This window comes from Lithobates pipiens, unplaced genomic scaffold (genome assembly GCF_037356315.1).
Source record: "Lithobates pipiens isolate NorthernLeopardFrog02 unplaced genomic scaffold, aLitPip1_a1.2 Scaffold_18, whole genome shotgun sequence".
In the NCBI taxonomy this organism is placed as follows: domain Eukaryota; kingdom Metazoa; phylum Chordata; class Amphibia; order Anura; family Ranidae; genus Lithobates; species Lithobates pipiens.
Genome location: NW_027507758.1, coordinates 598102407 through 598124268, shown reverse-complemented (window position 1 = coordinate 598124268; position 21862 = coordinate 598102407). Strand labels below are relative to the sequence as shown.

At 50.5% G+C, this 21862-nt stretch overlaps 1 protein-coding gene across 1 annotated transcript in view; it reads left to right on the top strand.

Moving 5' to 3' along the window:
- Positions 1 to 21862, top strand: part of LOC143989183 (L-gulonolactone oxidase-like) — a 195542-nt gene that overhangs the window by 40584 nt on the left and 133096 nt on the right. The window lies entirely within an intron of this gene.

Below are 21862 nucleotides of genomic sequence, written 5' to 3'. Positions count from 1 at the left end.
TCATATTCTGACAAGAAGCATGCTGATAGGTGGAGAGAGCCAAGTGACAGAGAGAATAGATCATCCATGTGTTGCTTCTCCTTTCACTGTACAGTCACAGGCTTGAGTGGGTTCCTCAAAAGGAAGTGCAATGAATAATGCTGGCCATCTAGTGGCAGAAAAATGGTACTGCCGGGCAAATCTCTGGATTGAATCATTATACAAGAAGCTGGTTTTGTCATTTTATCTTTTTGATGTGCTGTTCCTTTTTTTATCTTGTTATTTTGGCAGGAGTTCTGCTTTAAACAGAATGGGCTTTAGGTCTGTGTCAGGCAGTATTAATGGGAAAGTAAAATATATTTTTAGTACACATTGTAAGTTATTTTTATATTTGACTTATTTTATTTTTTTTAAATATGATCTTCTTCTTACATGCTTGTTTTTTTTTGTTCATGCTTATTTTATTGTGTTAAACACAGATCAAGTAAGCCACTAGATGGAGCTCTCATTGGCTATGTGTAATTACCACGAAGTGTCTACGTCCTGGGTATTTTTCTGCATGTATATCTTTCACAATATACAATAACAGTAATATATATATATATATATATATATATATAATGTATATTTAGATATATATCTAGATATACTGTATCTATATAGTGGGGAAAATAATTATTTTATCCCCTGCAGATTTTGTAAGTTTGCCCACTTACAAAGAAATTAAGGGTCTATAATTTTTTTTATCATAGGTATGTTTTAAATGATAGAGACATAATTTCAACCAAAAATCCAGAAAAAAACGAATTATAGAAATGCTATAAATTGAGTTGCAGCTCAGTGAATAAAATAAACATTTGATCCCCAAGCAACGCATGACCTAGTACTTGGAGAAACCCTTGTTGGGAAGCACAGAGGTAAGACAATTCAGGAGGGAATTTGGTCCACTCTTCTTTACAGATCTTCTCTAAATCTTTAAGGTTGTCACTTGGCACTTGGTTGTCACTTGGCACTTGGTTGTCACTTGGCAACTTAAAGTTTCAGCTCCCTCCATAAATTTTCTATAGAATTAAGGTTTGGAGACTGGCTAAGCCATGCCTTGACCTTAATGTCCTTATTCTTGAGCTACTCCCTTGTTGCCTTGGCGGTATGTTTTGGGTCATTGTCATGCTGGAAGACCCATCAATGACCCATATTCAGTGTTCTGGCTGAGGGAAGAAGGTTCTCATCCAAGATTTTACAATACATGGCCCCGTCCATTGGCCCCTCAAAGCGGTAAAGTCAGCCTGTACCTGTAGCAGAGAACCAACCCCAAAGCATAATGTTTCCATCATCGTGCTTTACTGTAGGGATGGTGTTCTTAGGGTCATAGTCAACATTTTTCTTCCTCCAAACATGGCGAGTTACCTACTCAAGATGGCACATGTACAGTCATGCCATTGAACATCTAAATGATTCAGCAAAAGATTGGGAGAAAGTGCTGTGGTCAGATGAGACAAAAATTGAGTTCTTTGGCATTAACTCAACTCGCTGTGTTTGGAGGAAGAAAAATGCTGACTATGACCCTATGAACACCATCCCTACAATCAAGCACAGAGGTGGAAACAATATGCTTTGGGGCTGTTTCTCTGCTAAAGGTACAGGCTGACTTTGCCGCATTGAGGGGCCAATGGACGGGGTCATGCGTTGTAAAATCTTGGATGAGAACCTTCTTCTCTCAGCCAGAACACTGAAGATGGGTCGTGGATGGGTCTTCCAGCATGACAATGACCTAAAACATACCACCAAGGCAACAAAAGAGTGGCTCAAGAAGAAGCACATTAAGGTCATAGAGTGGGCTAACCAGTCTCCAGACCTTCATCTAATAGAAAATTTATGGAGGGAGCTCAAACTTCGAGTTGCCATGAGACATCAAAGAAACCTTAAAGTGGTTGTAAACCCTTACAACCAACTTTGACCTACAGGTAAGCCTAGATTAAGGCTTACCTGTAGGTCCAAGAAATATCTCCTAAACCTACACGGTTTAGGAGATAATTGGCGAAAGACAGGCACCGCTGTCTACGGCGCATATGCGCCGTAGACAGCGGCGCGCAGGCGCACTGAGCACGCCGCAGTCAACGGCGATATGCCGTGAGTGGCGGCTCCTGTGCGCATGTGCAGGAGTGACGTCATCGCGGCTTCGCTGAATGACAGCGGCGGAGCGGCGAGACCCACCGAGAAGATGGATGCGCCGGACTACAGGGGACAGCGGTGACATCGCTGGCTCCTGTGTCAGGTAAGTGACACATAATGGACTACTATGCGATGCGATGCGATGCGATGCATAGTAGTCCATTATGCTTTACCTTTGCAGGGAATGGAAGAGGAAGTAAACTCATCAGGGTTTACTTCCTCTTTAAGGACTTAGAGAAGATCTGTAAAAAAGAGTGGACAAAAATCCCTCGAGACTTGTGCAAACCTAGTAACCAACTACAAGAAGCGTCTTACCTCTGTGCTTGTCAAAAAGGGTTTCTCCACCAAGCACTAAGTAATCTTTTGCTTGGGGATCAAATATATTTTTATTTTATTTTATTTTACTTTTTTTTTATTAAAAAGCCACCATTGGTCCACTCCAGTGAATTTGGCTAGGCTGAGTTGATGGCACGGTCTTCTGCAGGCAGGATGAAGCATTTCTTAAGTCTCCCACCCTCAAGTGACCAGGTTGTAACTTTGTAGCAACCTACAAAGGTGAAAGGCTACAGCATGGGGCTGATCTGTGTCAGACATTTGTGAACACAGCCAAGAACTGTTCAGGAAGTCCAGGAAGTAGATGATGGCCCTGGATGATGCCTGAGCAAAGATGGCATCATCATTCTGGAGAGGGAGGAGTAATGTGATCTCAGTTACACTGACATATTACTTCGCAGCTAAATCCGATGTCAGCTCCACTTACAAGAAGCCCGTTCATGTGTTATGTTCAGTTAATCTGGACCCTAATGGACCAGAAATATGCTCTCTGAATGATGTGACATGTGAGGGACGACCAGCAGTGCTTTGGAGTTTTACACCATGTGATGGATTCTCTCTGACCCGTCTGACAGTGGTCAGGGGTCGGGATGATAAATATCTGCATCCACTGATTGAGTTTCGATCTGGTGGAGTCTCTGCAGCTCCCTCTCCATCCACAGCTGTCACATCTCCCTTTTCCGCAGACATCACCAACCCAACCAACGTCAAGGATATTGAATATATAGGGAGACGGGCAGGAAACAGACGAGTGTAGAAAGGGGGCGAAGAACTCGGATCTGACCATAGAACATCTAATACACAACAGTGTCATCTACTAGATGTTTTATGGTCAGATCCGAGTAGGTCCTCAGGTACTTTGCTCTCGCCCTTCGCTCCATCTCCCTAATCTCAGTACAGCCTGTACCGAGAAGAACACCAAGACCTCCAATCACAGCGCAGGAGATGGATTCCATCCCTCTCATCTAAGATGGACCTTCTATATCAGGGGCCTCCAAACCATGGCCTGCAAGCCAATTGTGGCCCGCTACAAGAGTTCATCTGTCCTGCAGATGGGGTCAGTGGCGCATCCTCAATGTGGGCCCATTGTGCTCCCACACAGGTCTAACTACCGGTGAGAAGAGGTCCACCAGCAATCACGTGGTTGCCCCAGCATTCACATGGGGACAGAACTTAGGGTTGCCACCTTTTCTTAGAGCCAAACCCGAACACTTTAGCAGCCTAGGACACCTTTGGGTGCCCCAAGGAGAGTAGTAATGTGGTGCGCATAACGTGCCACAGCGAACTGTGGGTGTGGCCAAATTGCTCTTGCTGACATCATCACCCTGTGCCCCCAGTGATGCCGAACCTGCCCCCACAGTGATGCCGAACCTACCCCCCCAGTGATGCCGAACCTGTCCCCCCCAGTGATGCCGAACCTGCCCCCACAGTGATGCCGAACCTGCCCCCCCAGTGATGCCGAACCTGCCCCCACAGTGATGCCGAACCTGCCCCCCCAGTGATGCCGAACCTGTCCCCCCCAGTGATGCCGAACCTGCCCCCACAGTGATGCCGAACCTGCCCCCCCAGTGATGCCGAACCTGTCCCCCCCAGTGATGCCAAACCTGCCCCCACAGTGATGCCGAACCTGCCCCCCCAGTGATGCCGAACCTGCCCCCCCCAGTGATGCCGAACCTGCCCCCACAGTGATGCCGAACCTGCCCCCCCAGTGATGCCGAACCTGTCCCCCCCAGTGATGCCGAACCTGCCCCCACAGTTATGCCGAACCTGCCCCCCCAGTGATGCCGAACCTGCCCCCCCCAGTGATGCCAAACCTGCCCCCCCAGTGATGCCGAACCTGTCACCCCCAGTGATGCCAAACCTGCCCCCACAGTGACGCCGAACCTGCCCCCCCAGTGATGCCGAACCTGCCCCCCCCCAGTGATGCCAAACCTGCCCCCACAGTGATGCCGAACCTGCCCCCCCAGTGATGCCGAACCTGTCCCCCCCAGTGATGCCGAACCTGCCCCCCCAGTGATGCCGAACCTGCCCCCCCAGTAATGCCGAACCTGCCCCCCCCCCCAGTGATGCCGAACCTGCCCTCCAGACAGCCACCCGCAGCTCCCAGACAGCAACAGATTTGTGTGTGACTGTCTTGGTTACTTGGGGAGCCACAGTCCAGTCTGAATAATGTGTCCCCACAGCGATGCGAACTTGCCCCCCCCAGTGATGCCCCCCAGTGATGCCGAACCTGCCCCCCCCCCCAGTGATGCTGAACCTGCCCCCCCCCAGTGATGCCAAACCTACCCCCCAGTGATACCAAACCTGCCCCACCCAGTTATGGCGAACCTGCCCCCCCCAGTAATGCCGAACCTGCCCCCCCCAGTGATGCCGAACCTGCCCCCCCCAGTGATGCCAAACCTGCCCCCCCTCCAGTGATGCCGAACCTGCCCCCTAGACAGCCACCCGCAGCTCCCAGACAGCAACAGATTTGTGTGTGACTATCTTGGTTACTTGGGGAGCCACAGTCCGGTCTGAATAATGTGTCCGGGTTGCAGTCCGTCTGAAACCCGGGCACATGATTCAAAACCCATACTGGCTGGATGGAATCCCAGACAGGTGGCAACCTTAAAGTTTAAGTTCACCTCTACAGAAAAATCTGTAAGGTGAACGTACACAGATCCCCCTCCTCATCGTCGTTCCCCCCCCCCTCCCATTCCCGCTGACCTGCATGACAGAAATCGCCCGTTCTGAGCCCCGGTATAGCCGCCTCACGGCTTTGACACTTAGAAATCTTCTCAGCTTTCTCTGATCTTCTTCCTCCGAGAGGACGGGCTACGCGGGTTCTGATTGGTTGGCGCCTTCCCATGTGACAGCGTAGATCAGTTAGAATGCTCCTAAACATACCTCCTGATGGGGTACGTTTAGGAGATTAAGCTCCGGGGATTTCTAAGTTCGTAAGCTGTGAGGCGGCTATACCAGGGCTCAGAATGGGCGATCGCCACCATGCAGGTCAGCGGGACTGGGGGGGGGGGAGGAGGTTTTGTGTAAGTTCACCTTACAGATTTTTCTGTAAAGGTGAACTTTCCCTTTAACAGAACTTCCCGTAAAGGGGGGCACTAATAAAAATGTAGGCTTTGAGGTGGACTCTAATATAAGGGGGGTCTCTGATGTGGACCCTGATGTGGGGGGGGGGGCTGAGATGTGGCCTATGATGAAAGGGGGGACTTTGATGTGGACTTCTAACCCTAGTTCTCTATGCAATGCAGGTAGATCATGGCTGGTGGGAGGGGCTGGTAGGTAACACATGTTAACTAATGATTTATCGCATGCATAGACACATTATGCAAATATGAATGCAGCCTATGTTTTATATTTTATGCTAGAAGTGCAAAGAAGCTTGTTGCACCTGTCGAAGCTTAGTACTATACACATTATATTACCAAAAGTATTGGGACACCTGCCTTTACACGCACATGAACTTTAATGGTATCCCAGTCTTAGTCCGGAGGGTTCAATATTGAGTTGGTCCACCCTTTTGCAGCTATAACTCTTCTGAGTAAATCAGAAGACTAAATCAACTCTTCTGAGAAGGCTGTCCATAAGGTTTAGGAGTGTGTGTGACCATTCTTCCAGAAGCGCATTTGTGAGGTCAGGCACTGATGTTGGGACGAGAAGGCCTGGCTCGCAGTCTCCGCTCGAATTCATCCCAAAGGTGTTCTATCGGGTTGAGGTCAGGACTCTGTGCAGGCCAGTCAAGTTCCTCCCCGCTAAACTCGCTCATCCATGTCTTTATGGACCTTGCTTTGTGCACTGGTCCAAATCATTTGGTGGAGGGGGGATTATGGTGTTTTTTAGGGATTGGGCCTGGCCCCTTAGGTCCAGTAAAGGGAACTCCTACCAAGACATTTTGGGCAATTTCATGCTTCCAACTTTGTGGGAGCAGTTGGAGATGGCTCCATCCTGTTCCAACATGACTGTGCACCAGTGTACAAAGCAAGGTCTATAAAGACACGGATGACCGAGTTTGTGGTGGAGGAACTTGACTGGCCTACACAGAGTCCTGACCTCAACCCGATAGATCACCTTTCGGATAAATTGGTGCCTGACCTCACAAATGCGCTTCTGGAAGAATGGTCAAACATTCCCATAGACACACTCCTAAACCTTGTGGACAGTATGCCCAGAAGAGTTGAAGCTGTTATAGCTGCAAAGGGTGGGCCAGCTCAACAGTGGCATCGCTATGGGGGGATGGGGTGCGTGGCCCGCACCCGGGTGACAACCGCCAAAGGGTGACACAAGGCCTGGACTGACCCTGGGCACTGTGGCTCCCTCTTTCCCCTCCGGGATCTCCGCTATCCCCTCAGCTGCATTCGATGTGTGGGAAGGTAGTGAGGAAGAGACAGTGCACTGACAGACAGCTTGCCTGGGTCTGATCGTCCCACACACTCCCACAATTGCCTCTCTCTTCAGCTGCAGCCTGCAGGAACTGGACTATAGCCACCTCCTCCATCCCAGCTCCATCCACCACTCCAATCCCATCCAAGCTCCATCCACCACTCAGATCCCATCATAGCTCCATCCACCACCCTGAACTCATCCCAGCTCCACCCATCAACCCGATTCCATCCTGGCCCCATCCACCCCCCCCCCCGATTCCTTCCTAGCTCCATCCATCACCCCGATTCCATCCTGGCCCCATCCACCCCTCCCCCCGATTCCATCCCAGCTCCATCCACCACCCCGTTCCCATCCTACTCCATCCACCCCCCCCGATCCAATCCTGGTTCCATTCACCCCGCCTCGATCCCATCCTGGCTCCATCCATCACCCCAATCCCATCCTGGCTCCATCCAACCCCCCTCCTGATCCCATCTCAGCTCCATCCACCACCCCAAACCCATCCCGCTCCATCCACCCCCTGATCCCATCCTGGCTCCATCCACCACCCTCGATCCCACCCCAGCTCCACCCACCAGTCCGATCCCATCATAGCTCCATCCACCACCCTGATCCCATCCCAACTCCATCCATCTCCTCATTCCCATCCTGGCTCTATCCAACCCCCCCAAACCATCCCAGCTTCATCCACCCCCCAATCCCATCCTGCTCCATCCACCCCCCGATCCCATCCTCGCTCCATCCAACCCCCCCATCCCATCCCAGCTCCATCCACCAGTCCGATCCCAACATATCTCCATCCACTACCCTGATCGCATCCCAGCTCCATTCATCACCCCAAACCCAACCCACTCCATTAACCACCCTGATCCCACCCTGCTCCATCCACCCCCCTGATCCCATTCCGGCTCCATCCACCACCCCAATCCCATCTTGGCTCCATTCACCCCGCCTTGATCCCATCCCAGCTCCATACACCACCCCGATCCCATCCTGGCTCCATCCACCCCCCCCTCAATCCTATCCCGGCTCCATCCACCTCCATTCATTCCATAATCCCATTCTAACTCCATCCACCATCCTTATCCCGTCTCCATCCACCACGCCAATCCCATCTCGGGTCCATCCACTGTGGCAGGTTGGGGGGAGAGCCGCGCCAATGCACTAGCCTGCCCAATGCCTGGGGTGGGGTAACAACATGTATTACTGCACCAGGTGACTAGTGATGGCCGAACGGTTCGCCCGGCGGTCGTTTCGCGGCGAATTTCCGACATTCGCGGTCCGCACGTTCGAACGCCTTTTTCCGTCGTTCGCCGCGGCGGACTTACGTGTTTAATGTATACAAGAACTTTAACCTTTGGTGACACGTTTATCATGTGATACAGGACAGCCAATTGAGACATGACAGCACATGGACACTTGTACATTCCCCCTAACCTATAAATACACCCGATCCGGTGGCCATTTTACATTCTTTCTTCTGTTACGATAGGGACAGGTTCCTGTGTGGAGTAGGGAGAGATAAACCACTAGCTATTTGGTACACAAAAGTTCTTTTCAGGACTGGTATAGGTGTTAGGTGTTGATAGGTTTGCTGTGCTGCTGATTCTTGCAGCAGCCTGAGTGTCTTTTGTTAGTTTAGAGAAAGGGAAAGGACGGTGTATGCTACAGGGACAGCCAGATTAGTCTTTCATCATCATCATCATCATCATCATCATCATTAGCTGTTACTATCAAGGTCCACAAAAGAGCTGTTCCAGTAACCACTAATCGTTCTCTTTTTTTGCCAATTTGTATAGGGACAGGAAGGAAGCAGTGTTGTCAGGCAGTGAGGGTAATTTTAAAGACTTGCTGTTATTATTAGTTCCACAAAGGTTCTTTTCAGGACTGGTATCAGTGGTACAGTAATAGGCTTGTACATGTATAATATTCTTTCTTCCAAATATAGAAAGGATATTATACTTGACTGCTGCCCTTCTGCTGCAGTCTGCTAAACATTCACAACTCACTTGTTCCACAAAAGTTCTTATAAGGACTGGTAACTTGGTATAGGGTGCTACGGTACATAGGCTTGAGTGCGGTACAGTCTGCTGTTCTGTAAGGACCGCTATCGGTCCACAATAGATAGGGTTGACGTGCACCACTGCTGACCGCTGCCCTATACTGCAGCAGTCCTTCAGCGGTATAGGGACTGACGTACAGTCTGCTAATCACTAACACACAACCTGCTTGTTCCACAAAAGTTCTTATAAGGACTGGTAACTTGGTATAGGGTGCTACGGTACATAGGCTTGAGTGCGGTACAGTCTGCTGTTCTGTAAGGACCGCTATCGGTCCACAATAGATAGGGTTGACGTGCACCACTGCTGACCGCTGCCCTATACTGCAGCAGTCCTTCAGCGGTATAGGGACTGACGTACAGTCTGCTAAACACTAATACACAACCTGCTTGGTCCACAAAAGTTCTTATAAGGACTGGTAACTTGGTATAGGGTGCTACGGTACATAGGCTTGAGTGCGGTACAGTCTGCTGTTCTGTAAGGACCGCTATCGGTCCACAATAGATAGGGTTGACGTGCACCACTGCTGACCGCTGCCCTATACTGCAGCAGTCCTTCAGCGGTATAGGGACTGACGTACAGTCTGCTAAACACTAATACACAACCTGCTTGGTCCACAAAAGTTCTTATAAGGACTGGTAACTTGGTATAGGGTGCTACGGTACATAGGCTTGAGTGCGGTACAGTCTGCTGTTCTGTAAGGACCGCTATCGGTCCACAATAGATAGGGTTGACGTGCACCACTGCTGACCGCTCACCTATACTGCAGCAGTCCTTCAGCGGTATAGGGACTGACGTACAGTCTGCTAATCACTAACACACAACCTGCTTGTTCCACAAAAGTTCTTATAAGGACTGGTAACTTGGTATAGGGTGCTACGGTACATAGGCTTGAGTGCGGTACAGTCTGCTGTTCTGTAAGGACCGCTATCGGTCCACAATAGATAGGGTTGACGTGCACCACTGCTGACCGCTGCCCTATACTGCAGCAGTCCTTCAGCGGTATAGGGACTGACGTACAGTCTGCTAATCACTAACACACAACCTGCTTGTTCCACAAAAGTTCTTATAAGGACTGGTAACTTGGTATAGGGTGCTACGGTACATAGGCTTGAGTGCGGTACAGTCTGCTGTTCTGTAAGGACCGCTATCGGTCCACAATAGATAGGGTTGACGTGCACCACTGCTGACCGCTGCCCTATACTGCAGCAGTCCTTCAGCGGTATAGGGACTGACATACAGTCTGCTAAACACTAATACACAACCTGCTTGGTCCACAAAAGTTCTTATAAGGACTGGTAACTTGGTATAGGGTGCTACGGTACATAGGCTTGAGTGCGGTACAGTCTGCTGTTCTGTAAGGACCGCTATCGGTCCACAATAGATAGGGTTGACGTGCACCACTGCTGACCGCTCACCTATACTGCAGCAGTCCTTCAGCGGTATAGGGACTGACGTACAGTCTGCTAATCACTAACACACAACCTGCTTGTTCCACAAAAGTTCTTATAAGGACTGGTAACTTGGTATAGGGTGCTACGGTACATAGGCTTGAGTGCGGTACAGTCTGCTGTTCTGTAAGGACCGCTATCGGTCCACAATAGATAGGGTTGACGTGCACCACTGCTGACCGCTCACCTATACTGCAGCAGTCCTTCAGCGGTATAGGGACTGACGTACAGTCTGCTAATCACTAACACACAACCTGCTTGTTCCACAAAAGTTCTTATAAGGACTGGTAACTTGGTATAGGGTGCTACGGTACATAGGCTTGAGTGCGGTACAGTCTGCTGTTCTGTAAGGACCGCTATCGGTCCACAATAGATAGGGTTGACGTGCACCACTGCTGACCGCTGCCCTATACTGCAGCAGTCCTTCAGCGGTATAGGGACTGACGTACAGTCTGCTAATCACTAACACACAACCTGCTTGTTCCACAAAAGTTCTTATAAGGACTGGTAACTTGGTATAGGGTGCTACGGTACATAGGCTTGAGTGCGGTACAGTCTGCTGTTCTGTAAGGACCGCTATCGGTCCACAATAGATAGGGTTGACGTGCACCACTGCTGACCGCTGCCCTATACTGCAGCAGTCCTTCAGCGGTATAGGGACTGACGTACAGTCTGCTAAACACTAATACACAACCTGCTTGGTCCACAAAAGTTCTTATAAGGACTGGTAACTTGGTATAGGGTGCTACGGTACATAGGCTTGAGTGCGGTACAGTCTGCTGTTCTGTAAGGACCGCTATCGGTCCACAATAGATAGGGTTGACGTGCACCACTGCTGACCGCTGCCCTATACTGCAGCAGTCCTTCAGCGGTATAGGGACTGACGTACAGTCTGCTAAACACTAATACACAACCTGCTTGGTCCACAAAAGTTCTTATAAGGACTGGTAACTTGGTATAGGGTGCTACGGTACATAGGCTTGAGTGCGGTACAGTCTGCTGTTCTGTAAGGACCGCTATCGGTCCACAATAGATAGGGTTGACGTGCACCACTGCTGACCGCTCACCTATACTGCAGCAGTCCTTCAGCGGTATAGGGACTGACGTACAGTCTGCTAATCACTAACACACAACCTGCTTGTTCCACAAAAGTTCTTATAAGGACTGGTAACTTGGTATAGGGTGCTACGGTACATAGGCTTGAGTGCGGTACAGTCTGCTGTTCTGTAAGGACCGCTATCGGTCCACAATAGATAGGGTTGACGTGCACCACTGCTGACCGCTGCCCTATACTGCAGCAGTCCTTCAGCGGTATAGGGACTGACGTACAGTCTGCTAATCACTAACACACAACCTGCTTGTTCCACAAAAGTTCTTATAAGGACTGGTAACTTGGTATAGGGTGCTACGGTACATAGGCTTGAGTGCGGTACAGTCTGCTGTTCTGTAAGGACCGCTATCGGTCCACAATAGATAGGGTTGACGTGCACCACTGCTGACCGCTGCCCTATACTGCAGCAGTCCTTCAGCGGTATAGGGACTGACGTACAGTCTGCTAAACACTAATACACAACCTGCTTGGTCCACAAAAGTTCTTATAAGGACTGGTAACTTGGTATAGGGTGCTACGGTACATAGGCTTGAGTGCGGTACAGTCTGCTGTTCTGTAAGGACCGCTATCGGTCCACAATAGATAGGGTTGACGTGCACCACTGCTGACCGCTCACCTATACTGCAGCAGTCCTTCAGCGGTATAGGGACTGACGTACAGTCTGCTAATCACTAACACACAACCTGCTTGTTCCACAAAAGTTCTTATAAGGACTGGTAACTTGGTATAGGGTGCTACGGTACATAGGCTTGAGTGCGGTACAGTCTGCTGTTCTGTAAGGACCGCTATCGGTCCACAATAGATAGGGTTGACGTGCACCACTGCTGACCGCTCACCTATACTGCAGCAGTCCTTCAGCGGTATAGGGACTGACGTACAGTCTGCTAATCACTAACACACAACCTGCTTGTTCCACAAAAGTTCTTATAAGGACTGGTAACTTGGTATAGGGTGCTACGGTACATAGGCTTGAGTGCGGTACAGTCTGCTGTTCTGTAAGGACCGCTATCGGTCCACAATAGATAGGGTTGACGTGCACCACTGCTGACCGCTGCCCTATACTGCAGCAGTCCTTCAGCGGTATAGGGACTGACGTACAGTCTGCTAATCACTAACACACAACCTGCTTGTTCCACAAAAGTTCTTATAAGGACTGGTAACTTGGTATAGGGTGCTACGGTACATAGGCTTGAGTGCGGTACAGTCTGCTGTTCTGTAAGGACCGCTATCGGTCCACAATAGATAGGGTTGACGTGCACCACTGCTGACCGCTGCCCTATACTGCAGCAGTCCTTCAGCGGTATAGGGACTGACGTACAGTCTGCTAAACACTAATACACAACCTGCTTGGTCCACAAAAGTTCTTATAAGGACTGGTAACTTGGTATAGGGTGCTACGGTACATAGGCTTGAGTGCGGTACAGTCTGCTGTTCTGTAAGGACCGCTATCGGTCCACAATAGATAGGGTTGACGTGCACCACTGCTGACCGCTGCCCTATACTGCAGCAGTCCTTCAGCGGTATAGGGACTGACGTACAGTCTGCTAAACACTAATACACAACCTGCTTGGTCCACAAAAGTTCTTATAAGGACTGGTAACTTGGTATAGGGTGCTACGGTACATAGGCTTGAGTGCGGTACAGTCTGCTGTTCTGTAAGGACCGCTATCGGTCCACAATAGATAGGGTTGACGTGCACCACTGCTGACCGCTCACCTATACTGCAGCAGTCCTTCAGCGGTATAGGGACTGACGTACAGTCTGCTAATCACTAACACACAACCTGCTTGTTCCACAAAAGTTCTTATAAGGACTGGTAACTTGGTATAGGGTGCTACGGTACATAGGCTTGAGTGCGGTACAGTCTGCTGTTCTGTAAGGACCGCTATCGGTCCACAATAGATAGGGTTGACGTGCACCACTGCTGACCGCTGCCCTATACTGCAGCAGTCCTTCAGCGGTATAGGGACTGACGTACAGTCTGCTAAACACTAATACACAACCTGCTTGGTCCACAAAAGTTCTTATAAGGACTGGTAACTTGGTATAGGGTGCTACGGTACATAGGCTTGAGTGCGATACAGTCTGCTGTTCTGTAAGGACCGCTATCGGTCCACAATAGATAGGGTTGACGTGCACCACTGCTGACCGCTGCCCTATACTGCAGCAGTCCTTCAGCGGTATAGGGACTGACGTACAGTCTGCTAAACACTAATACACAACCTGCTTGGTCCACAAAAGTTCTTATAAGGACTGGTAACTTGGTATAGGGTGCTACGGTACATAGGCTTGAGTGCGGTACAGTCTGCTGTTCTGTAAGGACCGCTATCGGTCCACAATAGATAGGGTTGACGTGCACCACTGCTGACCGCTGCCCTATACTGCAGCAGTCCTTCAGCGGTATAGGGACTGACGTACAGTCTGCTAAACACTAATACACAACCTGCTTGGTCCACAAAAGTTCTTATAAGGACTGGTAACTTGGTATAGGGTGCTACGGTACATAGGCTTGAGTGCGGTACAGTCTGCTGTTCTGTAAGGACCGCTATAGGTCCACAATAGATAGGGTTGACGTGCACCACTGCTGACCGCTCACCTATACTGCAGCAGTCCTTCAGCGGTATAGGGACTAAGAGTTTTGTCACAGGGTCATTTAAAAAATGACATGCAGAGGAAGAGGCAGGCCCTTCCGCAGGGGTGGTAGGGGTAGGGCAGGAGCAACAGGCTTGAGCCAAAGTGGGAAGTTGCAGAAGGTGCGTTCAATTACTTTAAAGGATGCACCAGACTTGGTTGAGTGGCTCGCTCAGCCTTACTCTTCTGCACCCTCCTCATCCTCTCGATCTGCACCCTCTTCTTCACTCTCTGCTATGTGCACCCCCAAAGACACTACCACCAACAACACGACCACCACCACCACCACCACATACCTTCCGCTTGAGTCACTGGAATTATTTTCCGATCCATATCAAGAGGACATTTCTGATGCGCAGCCACTCTTGGTATTGGATCAGGAAGAGGAGGTAGCAACAAGCGCTACTCAGCAGTCTGACGCCAGTACCCAGATCAGCCCAAGGAGGAGGTTGGTCCCCGGTGTTGCTGCCTACTCTACTTATAGCGGTGGGGAAGGTGACGTTGATGATGACGTGTCTAGTGATGTCACGTGGGTGCCCACAAGAGAGGAAGAGGAGGGGAGTTCAGAGGGAGATATGGACCAGCAGATAGGGAGGAGAAGCAGCAATGACTTACATTGCACAGCAGGGACAAAGCAGACTGCAAATGTATCAGGAGCGAGTCATCGACCATGTACGGTCACATCTGGCGCTCCCAGGACACCGGCACATGGCTCCGCAGTGTGGGCTTTTTTTAACGTGTCCGCTGCTGACAATAGCGTTGCCATCTGCAATCTTTGCAGTCAACGCGTTAGTCGCGGTAAGCCCAATACTCACCTAGGGACGACCGCCTTAAGAAGGCACATGAGCAGCCATCACCGAGCCCAGTGGGAGCAACGGAACACACAAAGCCACACTGCAGGCTCTCACCGTCCAGCCTCGTCTTCTACTTCTCCTTCTCCTCTCTCCTCACAATTGTCCTCCACTCCACCTTCCATCACGCCAAGCTCACATTTTTCTGCAAAAAGGCAGGCTTCCGTGGGCCTAATGTTTGAGCGTAAAAAAATGATGACGCCGGATAACCCTCTTGCCCAACGGTTGGCGGCTGGCTTGTCAGAACTCATAGCCCGCCAACTACTGCCATATAAACTGGTGGACTCGGAGGCCTTTCGCAAATTTGTGGCCATTGGAACACCACAATGGAAGGTCCCAGGAAGGAAGTATTTCTCAGAGAAGGGCATCCCAGAGCTATATGGCCATGTTCAGCGGCAAGTGAATGTATCTCTGGCACACAGTGTCGGTGCCAAGATACATCTGACCACAGACACGTGGTCTAGCAAACACGGGCAGGGAAGGTATATCAGTTTTACTGCCCACTGGGTGAACCTTCTGACTAGTGATGGCCGAACGGTTCGCCCGGCGGTCGTTTCGCGGCGAATTTCCGACTTTCGCCGTCCGCGGGTTCGAACGCCTTTTTCCGTCGTTCGCCCCGGCGGACTTACGTGTTTAATGTATACAAGAACTTTAACCTTTCGTGACACGTTTATCATGTGTTACAGGACAACCAATTGAGACATGACAGCTCATGGACACTTGGACATTCCCCCTAACCTATAAATACACCCGATCCGGTGGCCATTTTACATTCTTTCTTCTGTCACTGTAGGGAAAGGATCCTGTGTGGAGTAGGGACAGAGAAAACGCTAGCTATTTGGTACACAAAAGTTCTTTTCAGGACTGGTATAGGTGTTAGGTCAGCAGCCTGAGTTTCTTTTGTCAGTTTAGATAAAGGGACAGAGCGCTGTATGCTGCTATTTTAGGGACAGCTCAGCCAGATTAGTCTTTCTTCATCATCATCATCATCATCATCATTAGCTGTTACTATCAGGTCCACAAAAGAGCTGTTCCAGCTAATCGTTCCAGCCTACTCTTTTTTGCCAATTTGTATAGGGACAGGCAGGAAGCAGTGTGTCAGGCAGTGAGGATAATTTTAAAGACTTGCTGTTACTATTAGTTCCACAAAGGTTCTTTTCAGGACTGGTATCAGTGGTACGGTAATAGGCTTGTACACGTATAATATTCTTTCTTCCAAATATAGAAAGAATATTATACTTGACTGCTGCCCTTCTGCTGCAGTCTGCTAATCATTCACAACTCACTTGTTCCACAAAGCTCTTTATCAGGACTGGTAACTTGGTCTGTCTAGGGTGCTACGGTACATAGGCTTGGGTGCGGTACAGTCTGCTGTTCTGTAAGGACCGCTATCGGTCCACAATAGATAGGGTTGCCGTGCACTACTGCTGACCGCTGCCCTATACTGCAGCAGTCCTTCAGCGGTATAGGGACTGACGCACAGTCTGCTAAACACTAATACACAACCTGCTTGGTCCACAAAAGTTCTTATAAGGACTGGTAACTTGGTATAGGGTGCTACGGTACATAGGCCTGAGTGCGTTACAGTCTGCTGTTCTGTAAGGACCGCTATCGGTCCACAATACATAGGGTTGACGTGCACTACTGCTGACCGCTGCCCTATACTGCAGCAGTCCTTCAGCGGTATAGGGACTGACGCACAGTCTGCTAAACACTAACACACAACCTGCTTGGTCCACAAAAGTTCTTATAAGGACTGGTAACTTGGTATAGGGTGCTACGGTACATAGGCCTGAGTGCAGTACAGTCTGCTGTTCTGTAAGGACTGCTATCGGTCCACAATACATAGGGTTGCCGTGCACTACTGCTGACCGCTGCCCTATACTGCAGCAGTCCTTCAGCGGTATAGGGACTGACGCACAGTCTGCTAAACACTAATACACAACCTGCTTGGTCCACAAAAGTTCTTATAAGGACTGGTAACTTGGTATAGGGTGCTACGGTACATAGGCCTGAGTGCAGTACAGTCTGCTGTTCTGTAAGGACCGCTATCGGTCCACAATACATAGGGTTGCCGTGCACTACTGCTGACCGCTGCCCTATACTGCAGCAGTCCTTCATTGGTATAGGGACTGACGTACAGTCTGCTAATCACTAACACACAACCTGCTTGGTCCACAAAAGTTCTTATAAGGACTGGTAACTTGGTATAGGGTGCTACGGTACATAGGCCTGAGTGCGTTACAGTCTGCTGTTCTGTAAGGACCGCTATCGGTCCACAATACATAGGGTTGCCGTGCACTACTGCTGACCGCTGCCCTATACTGCAGCAGTCCTTCAGCGGTATAGGGACTGACGCACAGTCTGCTAAACACTAACACACAACCTGCTTGGTCCACAAAAGTTTTTATAAGGACTGGTAACTTGGTATAGGGTGCTACGGTACATAGGCCTGAGTGCAGTACAGTCTGCTGTTCTGTAAGGACCGCTATCGGTCCACAATACATAGGGTTGCCGTGCACTACTGCTGACCGCTGCCCTATACTGCAGCAGTCCTTCATTGGTATAGGGACTGACGTACAGTCTGCTAATCACTAACACACAACCTGCTTGGTCCACAAAAGTTCTTATAAGGACTGGTAACTTGGTATAGGGTGCTACGGTACATAGGCCTGAGTGCAGTACAGTCTGCTGTTCTGTAAGGACCGCTATCGGTCCACAATACATAGGGTTGCCGTGCACTACTGCTGACCGCTGCCCTATACTGCAGCAGTCCTTCATTGGTATAGGGACTGACGTACAGTCTGCTAATCACTAACACACAACCTGCTTGGTCCACAAAAGTTTTTATAAGGACTGGTAACTTGGTATAGGGTGCTACGGTACATAGGCCTGAGTGCAGTACAGTCTGCTGTTCTGTAAGGACCGCTATCGGTCCACAATACATAGGGTTGCCGTGCACTACTGCTGACCGCTGCCCTATACTGCAGCAGTCCTTCATTGGTATAGGGACTGACGTACAGTCTGCTAATCACTAACACACAACCTGCTTGGTCCACAAAAGTTCTTATAAGGACTGGTAACTTGGTATAGGGTGCTACGGTACATAGGCCTGAGTGCAGTACAGTCTGCTGTTCTGTAAGGACCGCTATCGGTCCACAATACATAGGGTTGCCGTGCACTACTGCTGACCGCTGCCCTATACTGCAGCAGTCCTTCATTGGTATAGGGACTGACGTACAGTCTGCTAATCACTAACACACAACCTGCTTGGTCCACAAAAGTTTTTATAAGGACTGGTAACTTGGTATAGGGTGCTACGGTACATAGGCCTGAGTGCAGTACAGTCTGCTGTTCTGTAAGGACCGCTATCGGTCCACAATACATAGGGTTGACGTGCACTACTGCTGACCGCTGCCCTATACTGCAGCAGTCCTTCAGCGGTATAGGGACTAAGAGTTTTGTCACAGGGTGATTTAAAAAATGACAGGCAGAGGAAGAGGCAGGCCCTTCCGCAGGGGTGGTAGGGGTAGGGCAGGAGCAACAGCCTTGAGCCAAAGTGGGAAGTTGCAGAAGGTGCGTTCAATTACTTTAAAGGACGCACCAGACTTGGTTGAGTGGCTCACTCAGCCTTATTCTTCTGCACCCTCCTCATCCTCTCGATCTGCACCCTCTTCTTCACTCTCTGCTATGTGCACCCCCAAAGACACTACCACCAACAACACCACCACCACCACATACCTTCCGCTTGAGTGCAAATGGGGGCCTTCATGCTCCAGTGTTTTAATAGGGACCCCCGTATAAAAAGCATGAGGGTCAAGGACCAGTACTGGGTGGCAACGTACTTAGATCCCCGGTACAAACACAAAATGGCGGAAATGTTACCGCCGTCGCAGAGGGCTGTCAGAATGCAGCACTTCCAGGCCTTGCTTCGAGAAATGCTGCATTCTGCTTTTGCGTGCGCTGGCAGAGGAGCAATTCCCACTCCCAGAGAAGGATTTGCGGGTACCAATCCAACAGCGCCTGCAAGAAGAGGCCGGTTTGAAGATGTGTTGGTGACTTCGGATATGAGGTCATTCTTTCAGCCGACCCATCGACAGGTGTCATCCGGATCCAGCATCAGGGAACGCCTAGACCGTCAGGTGTCCGACTACATTGGGTTAACGGCCGATGTGGACGCTCTGAGGAGTGATGAACCCCTAGACTACTGGGTGGGCAGGCTTGACCTCTGGCCAGAGCTTGCCCAATTTGCAATCGAACTGTTGGCTTGCCCCTCATCCAGTGTCCTGTCCGAAAGGACGTTCAGCGCAGCAGGGGGGATTGTGACCGATAAGCGTACTCGCCTAGCTCACGACAGTGTTAACTACCTCACATTTCTAAAAATGAATGAGGCATGGATCTCGGAGGAATTCAACACATGTGATCAGTAGACCATGTATATGTCTATAAACAATTTTTGGAATCAAGCACACAGACCTTCTTAATTCATTTGGCTCACTTCCCTGACCCAAAAAAGCACACCGTACTATATGCCCCTACCCTCCTCTTTGAAGAGGTTGAGCGGTGTCATATTTCTACTGGGGCTGCTTATTATGAGGGGTTCCCACCATCCCTGTGCTGTGCTGACTTCCTCCTGGGTGTTCTTATTATGAGGGGCTCCCACCATCCCTGTGCTGTGCTGACTTCCTCCTGGGGGTTCTTATTATGAGGGGCTCCCACCATCCCTGTGCTGTGCTGACTTCCTCCTGGGGGTTCTTATTATGAGGGGATCACACCATCCCTGTGCTGTGCTGACTTCCTCCTGGGGCTGCTTACGGTGCTGCTGTCAGCGCTGTATGTCACGGAGCTGCTGTCAGCGCTGTATGTCACGGAGCTGCTGTCAGCGCTGTATGTCACGGAGCTGCTGTCAGCGCTGTATGTCACGGAGCTGCTGTCAGCGCTGTATGTCACGGAGCTGCTGTCAGCGCTGTATGTCACGGAGCTGCTGTCAGCGCTGTATGTCACGGAGCTGCTGTCAGCGCTGTATGTCACGGAGCTGCTGTCAGCGCTGTATGTCACGGTGCTGCTGTCAGCGCTGTATGTCACGGAGCTGCTGTCAGCGCTGTATGTCACGGAGCTGCTGTCAGCGCTGTATGTCACGGAGCTGCTGTCAGCGCTGTATGTCACGGAGCTGCTGTCAGCGCTGTATGTCACGGAGCTGCTGTCAGCGCTGTATGTCACGGTGCTGCTGTCAGCGCTGTATGTCACGGAGCTGCTGTCAGCGCTGTATGTCACGGAGCTGCTGTCAGTGCTGTATGTCACGGAGCTGCTGTCAGCGCTGTATGTCACGGAGCTGCTGTCAGCGCTGTATGTCACGGAGCTGCTGTCAGCGCTGTATGTCACGGTGCTGCTGTCAGCGCTGTATGTCACGGAGCTGCTGTCAGCGCTGTATGTCACGGAGCTGCTGTCAGCGCTGTATGTCACGGAGCTGCTGTCAGCGCTGTATGTCACGGAGCTGCTGTCAGCGCTGTATGTCACGGAGCTGCTGTCAGCGCTGTATGTCACGGTGCTGATGTCAGTGCTCTGTATTACGGTGCTGCTGTCAGTGCTCTGTATCTCCTGCACCCTCTTGTTTGCCTACCCTGGTCCCTGACCTTCCCTCTCCTCCATTGCCTTCATTAGCTCCATAGTCCTGAATTGTCAGAACAATTTCCCAAATAAAAAAAAAATGCTTGTAGTTATCGATCCCAAATTCACCTCATACATGTATTATGCTATTGTCCAGGTGGTGGGACTACGTGCTACCCCCTAATAATTACCCCGTGGCCGCAAATTCGACCTAAAGGTTTGCGAAATTCGCCTCCCATTGAAGTCAATGGAGCCCGCGGCGAACGGTCGTTTTCGCGAACGTTTGTGTCCGTTCGCGTTTCGCGTTCGCGAAACGTCCCGTCGGAAGTTCGTCCATCACTACTTCTGACGGCCGTCAAGCATGTAACCCGTGGCACCCGTGTAGATTTGGTTTTACCGCCACGGATTGCATGCAGGCCTGACTCTTCTTCTCCTCCTCCTACTCCATCCTCCTCCCTCTCCTCCTCAGCTGCCTCCTCCTTTTCCGCTGCTAGCGTCTCTTCCACTGCACCGCCCAAGCTCCCCAGAACCTATTCCACATGCCAGGTGAGACGTTGCCATGCCGTGCTGCGTCTGTTGTGCCTGGAAGCAAAGAGCCACACTGGCCCGGCACTCCTTTCAGCTTTGCGTTCACAGGCAGATGAGTGGCTAACACCGCTCAATTTGACAGTTGGTAAAGTGGTGTGTGACAACGGTGCCAATCTGCTTAGCGCATTGAAACAGGGCAAAATCACGCACGTGCCGTGCATGGCACACGTCTTAAACTTGGTCGTGCAGCGATTCCTTGTCAAATACCCTGGGGTCCAGGACATCTTGCGGCAGGCAAGGAAAATCTCGGCCCATTTCAGAAGATCTTACACGGCCATGGCTCGCCTTGCTGACATTCAGCGGCGACACCATCTGCCGGTCAGACGTCTTATTTGCGATTGCCCGACGCGATGGAACTCAACCTTCTATATGCTTGATAGGCTGCTCCAGCAGAAACGTGCAGTTAACGTCTACCTGTATGAACTCTGCGAAAGAAACGGTTCTGGGGAGCTGGGTTTTTTTTCACCGCGCCAGTGGCTGCTCATGCGCGACACATGCAGACTTCTGCGGCCATTTGAGGAGATCACCAAACTGGTCAGTCGCAGCCATGGCGCCATCAGTGACATGGTACCTTATGCCTTCTTTCTGGAGCGTGCATTGCGTCGTGTCATTGATCAGGCTGTGGAGGAGCAGGAGCGGGAAGATGAGGAAGTCGCAATGCTGGATGAATTCCCAGGGGGGGCTACTCTATCTGAGACA